General features: G+C 38.7%; 1 non-coding gene across 1 annotated transcript; it reads right to left on the bottom strand.

The window, feature by feature from the left end:
• Positions 1-10,149: 10,149 nt before the first annotated feature.
• On the bottom strand, positions 10,150-10,253 carry LOC117277911 (small nucleolar RNA R71). The gene has a single exon (XR_004508241.1). It is a non-coding gene; the product is annotated as a small nucleolar RNA R71 (small nucleolar RNA).
• Positions 10,254-16,242: the final 5,989 nt, after the last annotated feature.

The following is a 16,242-nucleotide window of genomic DNA, read 5'->3' as shown; positions in this document are numbered from 1 at the left end:
CGATGTCTGGAGTCCATGAACAACCTGCTCGGGTATGCGAGCAGCGGGAGTCTGAGTTCCTCCCCCGTCCTGAGAAGTGGTTGCAGCCGTCGAGATAGAGACCGTCTGAGCAAGGCTGGTACACGCTGTCAGAATCTAAGCTAGGGCCTCCTGGAAGCCTGGAATCACAATAGGCACATGTGGTGCCTGAGCTGGTGCATCAACAAGTGAAATTTGGTCATGATCTTGGACAACTGGTGGATCTGCAGGTACTGCCCCAGTTGTTGTGCGGGCTGCACCTATCCCCCTACGGCAGCCTCTACCGCGGCCTCGGCCTCTCGCGACCCTGGCTGGTGGTATTGGTGGCTGTCCATCATGCCTAGTAGTATGAGTCCTCACAATCTGTGAGAGAATGAAACAACATATGTTTAGTTACCAGAATCAATATATTCGCACGACAAGAATTCAAGAATGTGGAATTTTCCTAAAGGTTTTGCAGCCTCTCGAAGATAAGTACATACGTCTCCGTACCGATCCGCAAGACTCTACTAAACCTGCTCATGACTCGTGAGACCTATGTAACCTAGAGCTCTGATACCAACTTGTCACGACCCAAAACCTAACATGTCATGATGGCGCCTATAGATGGTACTAGGTAAGCCGACGTTCCCAAAATACTCCAGTAATTCAATAGAAAATTTAGTTTCAAACTTTTTCATATCAGAAATTTTTCATAAAAACCAAAGTTGAACTCAATATAGAATCAAAATGCGGAAACTAGCCCCAAACATCGGGGTGTCACTAAGTCATGAGCATCTAGATAACCAAACTAATACAACCAGTGTCTAAGTATCAATACAAGACAAAAAGAAATATATAAGGAGAGACAAGGTCCCGCGGATGCCGACAGCTATCTCGTAGTCTCAGGTACTCGATCGCGCCCGAACTCAACGACCTCTGTGATCAAACACACCTAGATCTGCACATGAAGTGTAGGGTGTAGCATGAGTACAACCAACTTAGCAAGTAACAGAACTAAATAAGGAACTGAGAAGCAGTGACGAGCTATACAGTACAGTTCATTCTCAATAATTCCAGCAAAGAATAGACATACTTTAAAATCAGGCAGTTTAAGTCAAATCAGTTTTATACAGTTAAAGTGCAGGTACTCCGGATATAGAAACTTTCAAAAATTTCACAACAATGATAGATAGAAACTAAGTGCATCAACAATTGAAAAGCAAGTACAGCCTCTCAGGGCAACAATCACTCAAAACCTCAACAACTCGGCACTCAACTCTCATCCCTCAATGCACACGCTCAATAGGTACATGCGCTCACTGGGGGTGTTCAGACTCATGAGGGGCTCCTACAGCCCAAGCGCTATAATCTATATGGACAACTCACGTGTTGCACGGATAACTCACGTGCTGCACGGACAACTCACGTGCCATAGTATAAATATCTGTATCTGCACGGACAACTCATGTGCTGCACAGACAACTCGCATGCCCTAGTATAAATGTAAGGATCTACACGGACAACTCACGTGTTTCACGGATAACTCACGTGCTATAGAACAATACCTCACAACTAGGCCTTTGGACTTACTCAGTCATAAACCTCTCTAGTTCATAGCTCTTAATGAAGAAAGGGAAAACAACCCAAATTAAAGTGTTACAGTATATGATCAGGGAAAAATAACAGAGACTGAGGTAAACATGTACAAGAATCACTATGACTGAATATAACTACCATGAGCAGGAATATAGCCTAAGCATGATCTCTAACATTAAAGGCACTCAAGTTCTAGTAGACAGGAATGAATATAAACACAAATAAAGGCTATTAGACTTCACAGTCCCGGGACGGACCAAGTCTCAATCCCTCACAGCATACACCTACACGCCCGTTACCTAGCATGGGTGCCACCTTCAAACAGTCACATTATAGCAAACTCCTGGTTTCATACCCTCAAGACCAGATTTAAAACTATTACTTTCCTCAACAACGTAGAACTCCTACTCTAAAATGCCCTTTCCTCTCGAACCGGCCTCCAAATGACCTGAATCTAGCCACAAGTAATAAAATACGATCAATATGAGCTAAAGGAATGAATCCCACAAGGAAAATACCAATTTATAGGCCAAATCCTGAAATTCTCTCAAACCCGGCCCCTAGGCCCACGTCTCGAAATCCGACAAAAGTCATAAAACCCAAAAGCCCATTCACTCACGAGTTACCCATACTATAATTAATCTAAATCCGACATCATTTGGTCCTTCAAATCCTCAAATTCCTCTCTCCAAAATCCCAAGCCCTAACCCCTTATTTCACATCAAAAATCCTACTAATTAGGTGGGAAATTAACTGGAAAACACCATAGCTAATGTTAATAGAGCTGAAGCAACTTACCTCAGTGAATATCCTTGAATCCCCTTAAAATATCACTCCAAAAGTTCCAAGGTCCGACTTGAAAATGGTGGAAATGAACAAAAATTCGCGAAGTCTTCTATCTATAGGTTCTGCCCAGGTTTTCGCATATGCGGCTCAAAAATGCGCACCTACGGAGCCGCTTTTGCGCACAAATCTCCGCATCTGCGGAAAATCACATAAGTTCCCATCTCCGCACTTGTGTTCCATATCCGCTTCTGCGACCTCGCAGGTGCAGAAAAGACCCTGTACCTGCAGCCACTGCCAGTCCTCCTCACTTCTGCATCTGTGACACAGCTTCGCATCTGCGGGCTCGCAGATGCGACTAATCTTACGCACCTGCGATTCCATCCCAGGTCCTCTATGTCCACATCTGCGGCTCACCAAGCGCACCAGCGACCTAGCACCTGCGGCTCCCCCTCCACAGGTGTGGAAATACTAGTAGCAGCAGCTTCAGCTGCATTTTTCCAACTTCAAATAATCCGTTAACCACCCGGACTCACCCCAAGCCCCTCGGGACCTCAACCAAATATACCAACAAGTCATATATCAACATACAAACTTAGACAAATCACATAATCACTCCAAATAACATCAAAACATGAAATTAACCTCGGATTCAAGCCTAAGAACTTCTAACTTCCCAAATTCCGCAAACGACGCCAAAACCTACCAAACCACGTCCGAATGAACTCAAATTTTACACACACATCACAAATAACACCACAAACCTACTCCAACTTCCAGAAATCCATTCCGACCCCAATATCAAATTTTCCACTGCAGACCGAAATCGCCACATTTCCAACTTTTGCCAATTCAAGCCTATTTCCACTATGGACCTCCAAATCACATTTCTTGACGCACTCCTAAGTCCAAAATCACCAAACGGAGCTAACAGAACCATCAAAATTTAAATCCGAGATTGTTTACATATAAGTCAACATCAGGTTGACTTTTCTAACTTAAGCTTCTACTTTAGAGACTAAGTGTCTCAATCCACTCCGAAACTACTCCGGACCCGAACCAACTAACCCGGTATATCATAATATAGCTAAAAAGTACAAAAGGAAGAAGAAATGGGAAAAAATGGGGCTATAACTCTCGAAACGACCGCCCGAGTCGTTACATATGTAGAGTTGGACATTCTTCGCATTTGCGAAGAATTTGGTCGCTTTTACGAAGGAAGGCAGTTTGCATTTGCGATTAATTTGTCGCAATTGCGACATGTGCTTCGCATTTGCGATGTTCGCAATTGCGAACAAGATATCTCAATTGCGACATCCACATCTGGATAAAAGAGGGGGGAAACGGGACTTAGCTCATTTCTCACATTTTCTCAACCCTAAATATCATAGAGGCGATTTTCACAAGAGATTTTCTTTATAAGTTCATTGATAAGTGACTTTAATTTATTTATTTTCAAGTACCCATTGCATTTCATAAGATTTCAACATCAAAATTAGGATTTTCATGGTAAAAATTAGGGATTTTGGTAGAATTAGAAATATTTGTAAATATGGGATTTAGACCTCGAATTGAGGTCGGGTTTTGAAACAAATTACATAGCCAGGATCGGGGGTGAATGGATAATCGGGTATTGGTCCGTATCTCGGTTTTGACCAAGCAGACCTAAGGGTTGACTTTTGTAGACATTTTCAAAAATAATCTAAGTTGAACCTCTTGCATTTGTGGGTAATTTCTACAGCTTAATTTGAATTGTTTAGCCAATAAATTACTAGATTTGGATGGTTTGGAGGCTTGTTCAAAAGGCAAGGTCGTGGTTGAGTGATTGCTTCAGTTGCAGAGCAAGGTAAGTATTGGGTCTAACCTTGTTTTGAGGGAATTAGGAACCCTTGAACTATATGTTATGTGAATTACATGTGTAACGGCGTATATGCGAGGTGACGATTGTATATATGTACGCCGTCAAAATAATTGTTTCCATGATTTCTCGTATTTCATGAATTATCCTATTCCATGTCTTAACTATTACATGCCTTAATTGCTTTCTATGTCGTACCTTGTTACTTGTCATTAATTGCTCTTGTATTGAAATATTCGTTCCTCTCCATGATTAATTGCTACTTGCCTTAATTGTCTTGTACACTTTAACTGTCATATATTTGGCTTGTCTTGTTGCTTTGTATTAATTTTTATATTGCTCGATTTGGTACAGGGTTCCTTTATTGATTTCCTTTCATATTCTTTAATCGTAGAGATTCTTGTGAATTGAGTTGCTGGATTGATTACATTTATTAAATTTGTTTATGGATCGGACTGCACGCTGCAACGATTGTGATATGGTGGAATAAGGGAGGATTTGATATTTATATGGTAGGATCGGGTTGCGCGCCGCAACGGATTTTATATGTGATTTGATATGGTTAAATACGCTAGGATTATGATATTTATTATGATGATATGGTGGGATCGGATTGCGCGCCGCAACAGATTTTATATGTGATTTGATATGGTGAAATTAGGAAGGATTATGATATTGATTATGATGATATGGTGAGATCAAGTTGCGCGCTGCAACGGATTTTATATGTGATTCTTGATATATATATATATATATATATATATATATATATATATATATATATATATATATATATATATATGGTGAAATAAGGGAGGATTGTGTGTTGTACGGTGGTATCGAGTTACGCGCCGCAACAGATTGTGTGTTATGTATTCATTGTTGTTATTGTGTTAATTTCCAGTGTTGTTACATGAAATTGTGACATCGGTTATTCCAGTTTCTCTAATTACAAGCATTGAGTTCTTTTTCATAAGTTGGCTGCTTTACCTTTCCTGTTTTCCTTTCCTCTTATTATATTGTGTATTGGTTATTATAAGTAACCCGCCTTAGCCTCGTCACTACTTCATCGAGGTTATGATCGACACTTACAGAGTACATGGGATTGTTTGTACTCATACTACACTCTACACTTCTTTTGCAGATTTTGGAGTCGGGCCTAGCGGAGGTCAGTAGATTTCTCGGATCCGGTGCGTGACGGAGACTTGAGGTATAGCTGCACGACGTTCACAACCCTGAAATCCTCTTCTACTTTACTCTAGCTGTTTATTTTATTTCAGACAGTTATGCTTTCATTCAGACTATTAATTGTAGTACTCTAGTCGCTCGTGAACTTGTGACACCAGTTCTGGGATTGTATCTGGATATCGCCGTTTAATTTAGTTTATGCACTCTATTTTAGTTTATTTCAGCTTATTTGTTCTCATTTAATTGGAATTGTTTAAAATGGCTAATAATTATATCTAACATTGGCTTGCCTAGCAAGTGAAATATTAGGCGCCATCATGGTCCCGAGGGTGAGAATTCCGGGTCGTGACATTACATGTGTTTAATAACAGAAAGCGCAATATTGAATTGTATTCAATTTTACTATATTTAATTCAGTTGTATTCAAACAACAAAAAATCAAGAAATAGGGTGTATACGGTTCTATTCAATTCGATTGTATACATAGTATTCAATTCACATATATTTATTATTTACTATTATACATTATTTTCAATTCACCGTATTCAATTCGACTGTATTCAAATAATAAAAAATCACAAACAATAGTGATATTCAGTTGTATTAAAAAAATACAGACCTTTAGAATACATAAATATAGGCGAAAAAATAATATATTTATACAAAAATATAATATATTAGATTATATTTGTACTTAATACAATGTATTTGTATCTTTGTATATGACTCAATAGTAAAGAAGAGAAGAAAGTTCATCGGAGATGGCGTTTTTCGGCCAAGAAAAATATTATATACATTATATTAAAATTAAAAATGGAGAAGAACAAAAAGTCGGCCCTCAAGTCTTCTCCGGAGTGGATATCTTATATGCTGACTATAAACCTTCAGATGTGGATATCTTACATGTTGAGGGTGTTACTTCTTCCAATGGACTTTCATGTTTCAGAAGATTATGATAATCTTGACAGTAGTGATCATCCTAATTCTGTGCACAGGTTTGAAAAGTAAAAATTAACATTTGGTTTACTCACCCTTGCATTTTTATGCCTTTGATGGGGAAGCACTTTTACCTCATTAACTTACTACTCTCTCACTAATGTGGATTCGCATGGCTGGTGCATCAATCTCGGGTCCATGATAAGTAATTGATATGAGAAGAGAGATTTGAGGGAGAAGAGAGAGGATTGGGAATCTTGCTGATAAAGAGAGGGGGAAGAGAAAGATAAAGAACATAATTGGGATAATTCCTCCTTAATAGTAGGGTACAAAATAAATATCTATCTTGTTATACAATAGAAAAGGTAGCTATAAGTAATAATATTTTGAAATTATTTTGATTTATAATAAATACGGTGTAATAGTTTGCTATAGGAGGTAAAATTTTCGAAAATATATTAATCAGCACACTTAACATTTGATATTAATCAAATTTACTCTAAAACCTATTTATCTATTTAAACCCCCCCCCCCCCCCCCACGCCACCGTAAGTGTTTCAACATCTCGTCTCTTCACTTTCCAAACAACAATGATAGATTTAGAGTCAGCATCTCCGACGTCGTTGTCAGTCCAAGTGATGGATCATATAGACTTAACACCATCGGAGGAGGATATATTCGAGCTTCTTCATCAAGTTGTCGAACATTTTAATCTGGAAACAGAGCTTTGTGTTGCTGGTGGCTGGGTTCGTGATAAGTTGCTAGGTCAAAACTGCAACGATATTGATATTGATATTGCTCTAGACAAGTTGGACTAGAATTTTGTGAGAAATTAAATGCGTACTTATCAAAATTAGGTGAAAAACTCAAAATATTGGTGAAATCCAGAGCAGTCCTGAATAATCAAAGCACTTGGAAACAATAATGATGCGCATAGAAGGCGTAAGTATTGATTTCATTAACATAAGATCAGAACACTACGGTGACAACAGTCGTATTCCAACAATTAACAAATTTGGCACTCCAAAAGGGAATGCATATCGAAGGAATTTAACCATTAATAGCTTGTTTTACCACATTAGAACTAAATTAGTCAAAGATTTTACAGGAAAAGGCATTGCTGATCTCAAGTCTGGTAAAATTATTACACATTACCTCCGAAGAAAACATTTATGGATGATCCTCTTAGAGTTCTTTGAGCTATTCATTTTCTTGCAAGGTTTAGGTTACATTGGATGAAGAACTGAAGAAGGCAGCAACGGACGAGGATGTGAAGGTTGCATTCACTAATAATATTAGTAGAGAACGTATAGCACATGAAATTAATCTTATGATATCTGAAATTGATCATATGAATCAACCGGTTAAACCAATGGCTTTGACGAAATTTGAGAATTATACTAGAAAAGAAGTTCTAGAGAGTGTTTTTTGAAAAAATGAAATCTGTATTGATAATCGCCTAGCTGATCGTTTATATGTAACTCAGAATAAGAAGGAAAATATTATCCACTGTGCTAATCTATGTGGGCCCTACTCAATATATAAAAGCATAGCTAGTATAATTAAATATATCCCCAAACATTTATACTGTTGTGATGGTAGACTATAATTACGTATTTTAGTCGCTTATTGCACTCTAATTCACTGAACTTTATTCATGTTTGGGGTTTAATTAATAGTGTTTTACACTTATTATGCGTTTTATGCCTTGTAGGAGTGATTCAGAGCTATGTAAATGTTGTGGAGCTAATTTGTGCTATTTGTAGTTTTGAAGTATGAGGAAAATCCCAAGGGATTAAGCCGGGATCATGTTCGGGGGTCGAGGACGAAGTCTGGACATCAAAACGCAAGCAATATCCGTACTCTGAGAAATCCCCACTGTCGATGCGCGTGTGGCACCGCGCTTGTGCAATCCTCTGATGTCTGTCAGAAATTAGCTCTCTAGATTTCCACATTAATGCCCTGCATGGCGCGTCGTCCCATGCGGCGCGCTCGTATAATATTTACAGAGTTATTTTTCTATTTCGGCTAGGAGAAGGTGGTTTCGTCTAGGCCCGGCCCTAATTAGTATAAATACATGGAAAAATATTATTTTCAGGACTTTTGACACATATTCGACCTAAGGAGGCTAAGGAGGAATTGGAAGAACACGAGCATAAGGATTTCATAATTCCTTCCTCACTCAAGACACGAGTTTGGATTGAATTTATGTTTTCCTCTACTTTAACTTTATTTGTGAAGCATTGCTCCATATCTATGGAATAGTTCTCTTTAGGGTTTGATGGATTTGGTGTGTTGATGATTATTTGTGGATTATAACTCTAGTTTTATGTATTGAAGCGTTTTTGGATAATTTAATTGTTGCATCTATATTCACTTCTTCATGTAATCTAGAGAGGCATAACTTGTGATATCTTTACATTATATTGTTGGTTGAGTTCATTAATTCTTCTTAGTAATCAAAAGAGGCTAGTTGAATAATTGATTAAACTTAGTTAGGAGGATAATCGAGAGAGGTTCTCCTAAAGACCAATCCACTACGCATTCTTGTATATCTTCATGTGCTTAAATTGGTTCATCTTGTGAGGTTAAGACTTAATCGAGAGAGGAGTTTTTGTTGAACATTTGAACTAATAAGTGTGTGAATTTGAGAAACTCACTTAAACATTAGAAGTGAATTACCTAGAGTTAGATCCCAAGAAATTATCTTGCACTTATCCTATCAACCCTTATTTTCTCCCATTGATACCTTCCTTGCTTACCTTTGTTGCGATTGTCATTAGTTAATAGCTTAAGATTCTTAGTTAATTGTAGTTAGAAATCATAGAAATCTCAATTGTTGGTCATCTTGGATAGCAATCAAGCTAGAAACTACGAGAATACTGTTTAAATCCAATCCACAAGAATAGAATATTATACTATACTATATTTGATTAGCGAGCATAATTTAGGTGTGTGTTTCGAGCTCATCAAATTTTGGCGTCGTTGCTGGGAATTGGTGACAATAGTGATTGAAATAGTTTGTAGTGCTAATTCAAGAATTTTTCTTTTTATTTTTATTTTTCTCTTTTTACGTTTGGTGTTCTTTGACTATGCGCAGGTGACAGGTTTAGAGTGGTGCATGGCTCGAGCTTCTGCGAAAGAAGTGCGCACTACCATACGAGTCAGAGATAGAAAAACAACTGCGACAGCTGAGGAAGGAAAGAGATCTCACCGAGATATCAGAAAAGGTTGGGCAATCCTCAATCAAAGAAACTATGGCTAGACACGGTGATGATAATGTAGATTTGGTTGCAAGAGAGACATCCCAACAATGCGGAAAAGCTGCACGGGATGCTGAGGAAGCAGCTATTAGACATGCAGAGAATATCTATGAATAAGAAAGGGGTCTCGGACTTAATCAACATCAACCCTTGCCTGGGAAACCACTTGGCTATTATGCTAGACCGGTCTATAATCAAGGATTATCCAGTGTTAGATCATCTCCAACTGCAGCAAACAATTTCGAGTTGAAGCAAGGGTTGATTCAAACCCTTCAGAATTGTTTTGTCTTCAGAGGGAAGCCAAATGAAAATCTAAACACGTATCTAATGGACTTTGAGGAGATTATGAACACCTTTCAATACAATAGGGTGTCGCAAGATGCAGTGTAATTAAGGGCATTCCTCTTTTCACTTAAAGGTGATGCTAAGGAGTGTCTTCAAAGCTTGCCCAGTGACTCGATTAGAACCTGGGAGGAGATGACCAGAAAATTCCTTGATAAATATTTCTCCTCAGCTAAGACGGGCAAGATTAGAAGAGAAATCCATAACTTTTGCCAGAAAGAAACTGAAACTGTGTTTGAAGCATGAGAAAGGTTTAAGGAGATTATTAGAAAGTTTCAACATATCGGAATTGAAATCTGGATGCAACTCCAGGATTTTTGGGAAGGATTGGCATCAGCCTCGCGTAGAACATTGAGAAATACAGTTGGAGGCCCTTTGATGAAGAAGACTCCAGAAGAGATAGTTGCAATTCTTGATGAGTTATCTGAAGATGCTAATCAGTGGCTCTCTGAGAGTGCTGAAAGAAGAAGATCAACTGGGGTTCACCAAGTTGATGCTAATACATATGTGCAAGTACAACTTGATGCTATGGCTAAAGAAATACGAAAGCTAACCTTAGCCTTAATACAAAATGAGTCTCACGCAGCTTGTGATATATGTGGAAGAGGACACCCTAATCATAAGTGTCAAGCCTCAACTGAGGATGTGAATGTTGTGGGAAATTATAATGCAATGGGTTTAGAGGCACCCCGGGTTTTCATGGAGTTCACCTGGGGGTACTGCGAATGCATGGCAACAAAACAACCCCAGCCAGGGACAAGGAGCTCCTGGATTTATGAATTAGCAGAGGCAGCAATTTCAGCCTTAACATCCCATTCAGTCTCGCATAGAAGATCTCATGACGACCTTCTTTCTGAAAACTGATGAGAGCTTTGAAACTCATAGTGCAGCTATACGGGAACATGGAGCGGCTATCAATAACTGGGCTCTGGTTTTCAAAATTTGGAAAGATAGGTTGGGCAGCTAGCGACTCTATTGTCTGAAAGGATTCCCTCCCTGCTGATACTGAGAGAAATCCCAAAGAAACAGTGAATGTTGTAACTCTGAGAATTGAGCAAGTGTTAAAAGATCCCATCCCAATCCAAAATGATGTGAAATTTGAAAAATAAAGTGGGGAGCATTTGAAGAGTTATGTTGATAAAAAGAAGACGGGACAAATGAAAGTTGAGAAAAAAGAAGAAGGGAGAAACTTCGAGAAGGGAGGAACATGATGAGAAAGTGAAGGGCTCGAAAGAGAAGGATGTGGTGAGCCAGAAAGATAAGTGTGGGGTGTACCCCAAGAAGGCTGAGAAGAATTTATCTGCATGGATGTGTGAATTGGTTCGGGCGCGAGGAATGGAGCCCGACTTCGACTCAGACACCGACTAGATGTTCAAGGAAGTTTCCTTTACCTTATGCTTTTTAATTGTGTGTCATTGGGACATGCCATAACTTAAAGTATGGGGTGGGGGATATGTTGTATGTATGTATATTAGTTTTCCTTTTGTTAGTTGTAGTAGTTGAAATTTTGAAAACAAATTGAAAAAAAAAACATAAAATTTTTAAATTTTTTGATTTTTCCCGACGATGGATATCATCGACAAGTTTCTTGAGGGATTAAAGTTTAAAGAAAAAAGACAAAAAGATTTGATTTTGTAGGTAGTGTAATAATTCCCCCTTGGTTTTTCTTTGTATCGCGGTTCTTTTCCAAGGGTTTTGTTTGAATCGGTTGTAGTTAGTTTTTGTTTTGTAGAGGAGTAGGAAACTTTGTGCTGTGATTTGAATTGCATGCAATATCTCTTAACTTTATTATACCTTTAGAATAGTAAGTGCTTTAGTTGTGACGCTTAGGGTTAGTTTTTGACTCTTGTATAAGTACCTTGAATTGTAGGATCTTAACTTTACTTAACTGCTTTGACTAGAGTGTCTTGATAGTCCAATCCTAAGTGAGTTATGTGTCAAGTGTGTGTGAGATCTTGTAAATTTTGTGCATTGCATTTTATATCTAGAACTTGCCCGTGTGTTTGCAAAGTGAAATGGTAGTTTTATTTAGTGTTAGAAGTGATATATGCATTTTTTTGTTGAGCTAGTTATACACTTTTACCCACCTAATTGTTATGTGTCTTAGTTAACCCCTTTGAGCTTGTAATCTTGTTTCTTTGGCAATCACATTACAAGTCTTACCCATTTGTTTGGATTGACCATCTATTTGAACCTTTTACCTCTCGCGAGCACTTGAATTTGTTATGAACTTTGTAAAAGTAAAGTGTGGGGTGTTGGTTTGGATTTTGAGTGGAACTATTGAAATAAGGAGAAATGTGCACTATTTTGAAAAATTAAGAGCCGCTTGAATTGAAAAAGAAATAAAAAATAAGTGTATGATTGTGAAAATTATTCCTTGATAGTGGTAACTTGATGTAATTGTGCTTAAAGAAGTCGGGAGTTAATGTATGTTGATGTGAAGGTAGAGTTAAGGTTTGACACAAGTCTGGAGTTGTGAACAATGACATGTATGTATTAAATTACTTAGGTAGGTGTAGTCTCTCTTATATCCAAATGTATCCTACCCATCCTGCAACCTACATTGCAATCAATGAAAGTCCTACTTGATCCTTGACTGAATTAGCTCAATTAGTAGAGTAGTACACTACGAGCAAGCCTATGGTGCGTATTTTGTGGCATACGAATGTAACTTCTGAGAGTGAGTGAATTCTTTCAATCTTGAGTTCCTGATTGTTCTTAAATTTTATTGTGTACGGAACTACTCTCTATTATTGTGTGAGGGCACTTGATTCATAAAGGAAAGGTAATGTCGTTGACCTCTGTGTTAGAGTAAGTGAGCGAGTTATGAAAACTCTGTGGTGCTTTTGAGTCAAATCTTGAGGCAAGGATGTTATGATATTGTGCTTAGTTTGTTTTAAATATTCTTGGTGTGATGAGTTAGGAGAGTTGTTGAAAATGATCTTGTTTATATGAAGTGTAGTATGATTGCTCGAGTACAAGAAATGGTTTAAGTGTGGGGTGTTGATGGTAGGCTATAATTACGTATTTTAGTCGCCTATTACACTCTAATTCACTGTACTTTATTCATGTTTGACCTTTAATTGATAGTGTTTTGCACTAATTATGCGTTTTATGTGTTGTAGGAGTGATTCCGAGCTATTTATGTTGTCGAGCTAATTCGAGCTATTTGGAGCTTTGAAGTCTGAGTAAATGCCCAAGGGACTAGGCCAGGATCATATTCGGGGGTCGAGGACGAAGTCTGGACGTCAAAACGCAAGCAACATCCGTACTTTGAGAAATCCCCATTGTCGCGGTGTGTGGGGGCAGCGCGTGGGGCGCCGCGCTTGTGCAATCCTCTACTGTCTGTCAGAAATTAGCTCTCTGGATTTCCCCGCTAATGCACCGCATGGTGCGTCGCCCCATGCACAATTTATACAAAGTTATTTTCCTATCGGCTAGGAGTAGGTGGTTTCGTCTAGGCCCGACCCTACTTGGTATAAATATATGAAAACGTTATTTTCAGGAATTTTGACACATATTTGGCCCAAGGTGGCTAAGGAGTAGTTGGAAGAACACAAGCACATGGATTTCATCATTCCTTCCTCACTCAAGACTTGAGTTTGGATTAAATTTATGTTTTCCTATAGTTTAGTTTTATTTGTGATGAATTTCTCCATATCTATGGAGTAGTTTTCTTTAGGGTTTGATGGAATTGGTGTATTGATGATTATTTGTAGATTATAACTCTAGTTTTATGTATTGAATCGTTTTGGATGATTTAATTATTGCATCTATATTCACTTGTTCATGTAATTGAGAGAGGCATAACTTGTGATATCGTTGCATGATATTGTTGGTTGAGTTCATTAATTATTCTTAGTAAATTAAAGAGGCTAGTTGAATCATTGATTAAACCAAGTTTGGAGGATAATCGAGAGAGGTTCTCCTAAAAACCAATCCACTACGCATTCTTGCATATTTTTACGTGCTTAAATTGGTTCATCTTATGAGGTTAAGACTCAATCGAGAGAGGAGTTTTTGCTGAATGTTTGAACTAATATTTAAGTCAATTCGAGAGACTCACTTAAACATTAGAAGTGAATTACCTAGAGTTAGATGCCAAACAATTATCTTGCACATATCCTATCAACCCTTATTTTCTCCCATTAATAACTTCCTTGCTTACCTTTGTTGCGATTTTCATTAGTCAATAGATTTAGATTCTTAGTTAATTGTAGTTAAAAATCATAGAAATCTCAATTGTTGATCATCTTGGATATCAATCAAGCTAGAAACTACGAGAATATTGTTTAAATCCAATCCCTGTGTATATTATATTATACAATACTATATTTGATTAGCGATCATAATTTAGGTGTGTGTTTTGAGTTCGTCAAATTTTGTCAGTATTTAAGTAAATCCCCAGCTTCTAATCTATCCACGTACCAAGGACTTAATACTGTTGACTCGAGCTTAACGTCAGCCTCTTTCTTTCAAAATGTTGAACTCCTTTATCTCTTTCGCCACCATCGCCATAAGGTTCTTTCCCATCTCCAATAGCACGACCAACACCCCCCTCAAGTTGGAGGGCGGTGTACGGACTCCAAAGTTGCATATAATAGAACAATGAAGTGGACCGACAAAATCCTTGGTAAAAATGTCGGCAAGTTAGCTGGAAGAGGGAACGAAAGACAGGGAAACCAGGCCATCCAAATATTTTTGGCGAACAAAGTGACAGTCGAGTTTGATGCTTTGTCCGCTCATGAAATATAGGGGTTTTCGCAATGTGGATGGCTGCCTTACTGTCGCAGTATACCGGAACTAGCAAAGAGGGCAACCTAAAGATATCACCAAGCAGCCGGACTAACTAGCTGAGTTCAGCAACAAGACGTTGCATAGAGCAATGTTCAGATTCTGCGGATGGAAGAGACACAACATCTTTCTTTTTGGATTTCCATGATATGGGGCAACCACAAAGATTGATAAAGAACCTATACTGGGTAAAATACGCTATGCTGCGTCGCCACCTAAGAAGGGGACATGTGGAATCAAAACCGGGAGGATGGAAAACCGGGCACAACTATCTCGTGTGTCACCGAGAAAGCCAAGTTCGTAAGGGCATTAAGCATGCTGTGCCCGATGGCATTTAATGAAAAATATTCCATATCATTGAAGAGTAACGGCTCATTAAAGAAATCTAAGCATTTATATTTACCGTTAGGTTTCCATTATCACACTTTAATAATTGTCAGTAGTAGTGGGCCCGACCATTACGCCCACTGAGTTATAAATAATAGGCTCAACTATCATTGTAAGGGATAATGTTTTGGGCATCAAAGAAGATATTCTAATACAGCATCTTAATACTATTTCTCTACCTAGCTTGTTGCTATTATCATGCCCGAAAATCCTGTTTTAGGGCTCCCCAAATCTATCGTTTTATTTATATTTGAGCTAAGTATCATGTACGAAAATTGATTAATTCATTATATTTTGGGATCAAATTGATTTATCTGTCTAGAAACCACGAATAAATTCAACTGTACCGTTTACTGGCAAACAGTTTGGCGCCCACCGTGAAGCCTAGATAGTCATGCGATTAAAATTGGTCCTTGCTTTTTCTCCAAAGACAAGCTTAACCAAAAATGGTAATCAATACCGTTATTAACACCGGCGATCCTAAGGTTCAGGGGGAACATCCCCATTATGAGGACTCAATCAGTGACACTCGCAATGATGGGGAAGATGCCACACCAGTGTGTGACGGGCGGTACCCTAGACGAGTATGGGAAGCGGCTCCAGATGGTGCTGACCAGGGGCACGTAGCAGGCGTGGTAAGGATCCTGCAAGAGAAACATGAAATCATCTTAAGACACTTCACGCAGCAGGATCAGGTCATGATGGAGTTAAAACAAGCGCTATCAGGCGCTTCAAATAATGCAAATAGGTGAGATCAAGTTCCTCCCATTGTTCCTACGAACGAAACAACACAGATAGTCGACAATAATACTTCCAGGGGTGAAGTTGGCTCCGGCGGGGCTGAGGGGAGCAGATATGGACTCAACAGTGATAACGATCTCTTCAAGGCGGAACTCTTGCAGTTCATGAAGGAAGTAAACGCCCGCATGGACCAAATTTTGGGAGCACCCCCGATATTGAAAGGCCCAAGCTCGAAGAAGTACATCCAATTACCGTACAAATCGAGTGCGACCCCGGAATTAATCCCAAAGCGATTCAGAATGCCTGGAGTGCCAAAATACGATGGGACCTCTGATCGATAGGAACACATCACCA

The sequence above is a fragment of the Nicotiana tomentosiformis genome, chromosome 4, assembly GCF_000390325.3.
Source record: "Nicotiana tomentosiformis chromosome 4, ASM39032v3, whole genome shotgun sequence".
In the NCBI taxonomy this organism is placed as follows: domain Eukaryota; kingdom Viridiplantae; phylum Streptophyta; class Magnoliopsida; order Solanales; family Solanaceae; genus Nicotiana; species Nicotiana tomentosiformis.
Note: the sequence above shows the minus strand (reverse complement) of the source record. Positions and strands in the feature narration are given on the sequence as shown.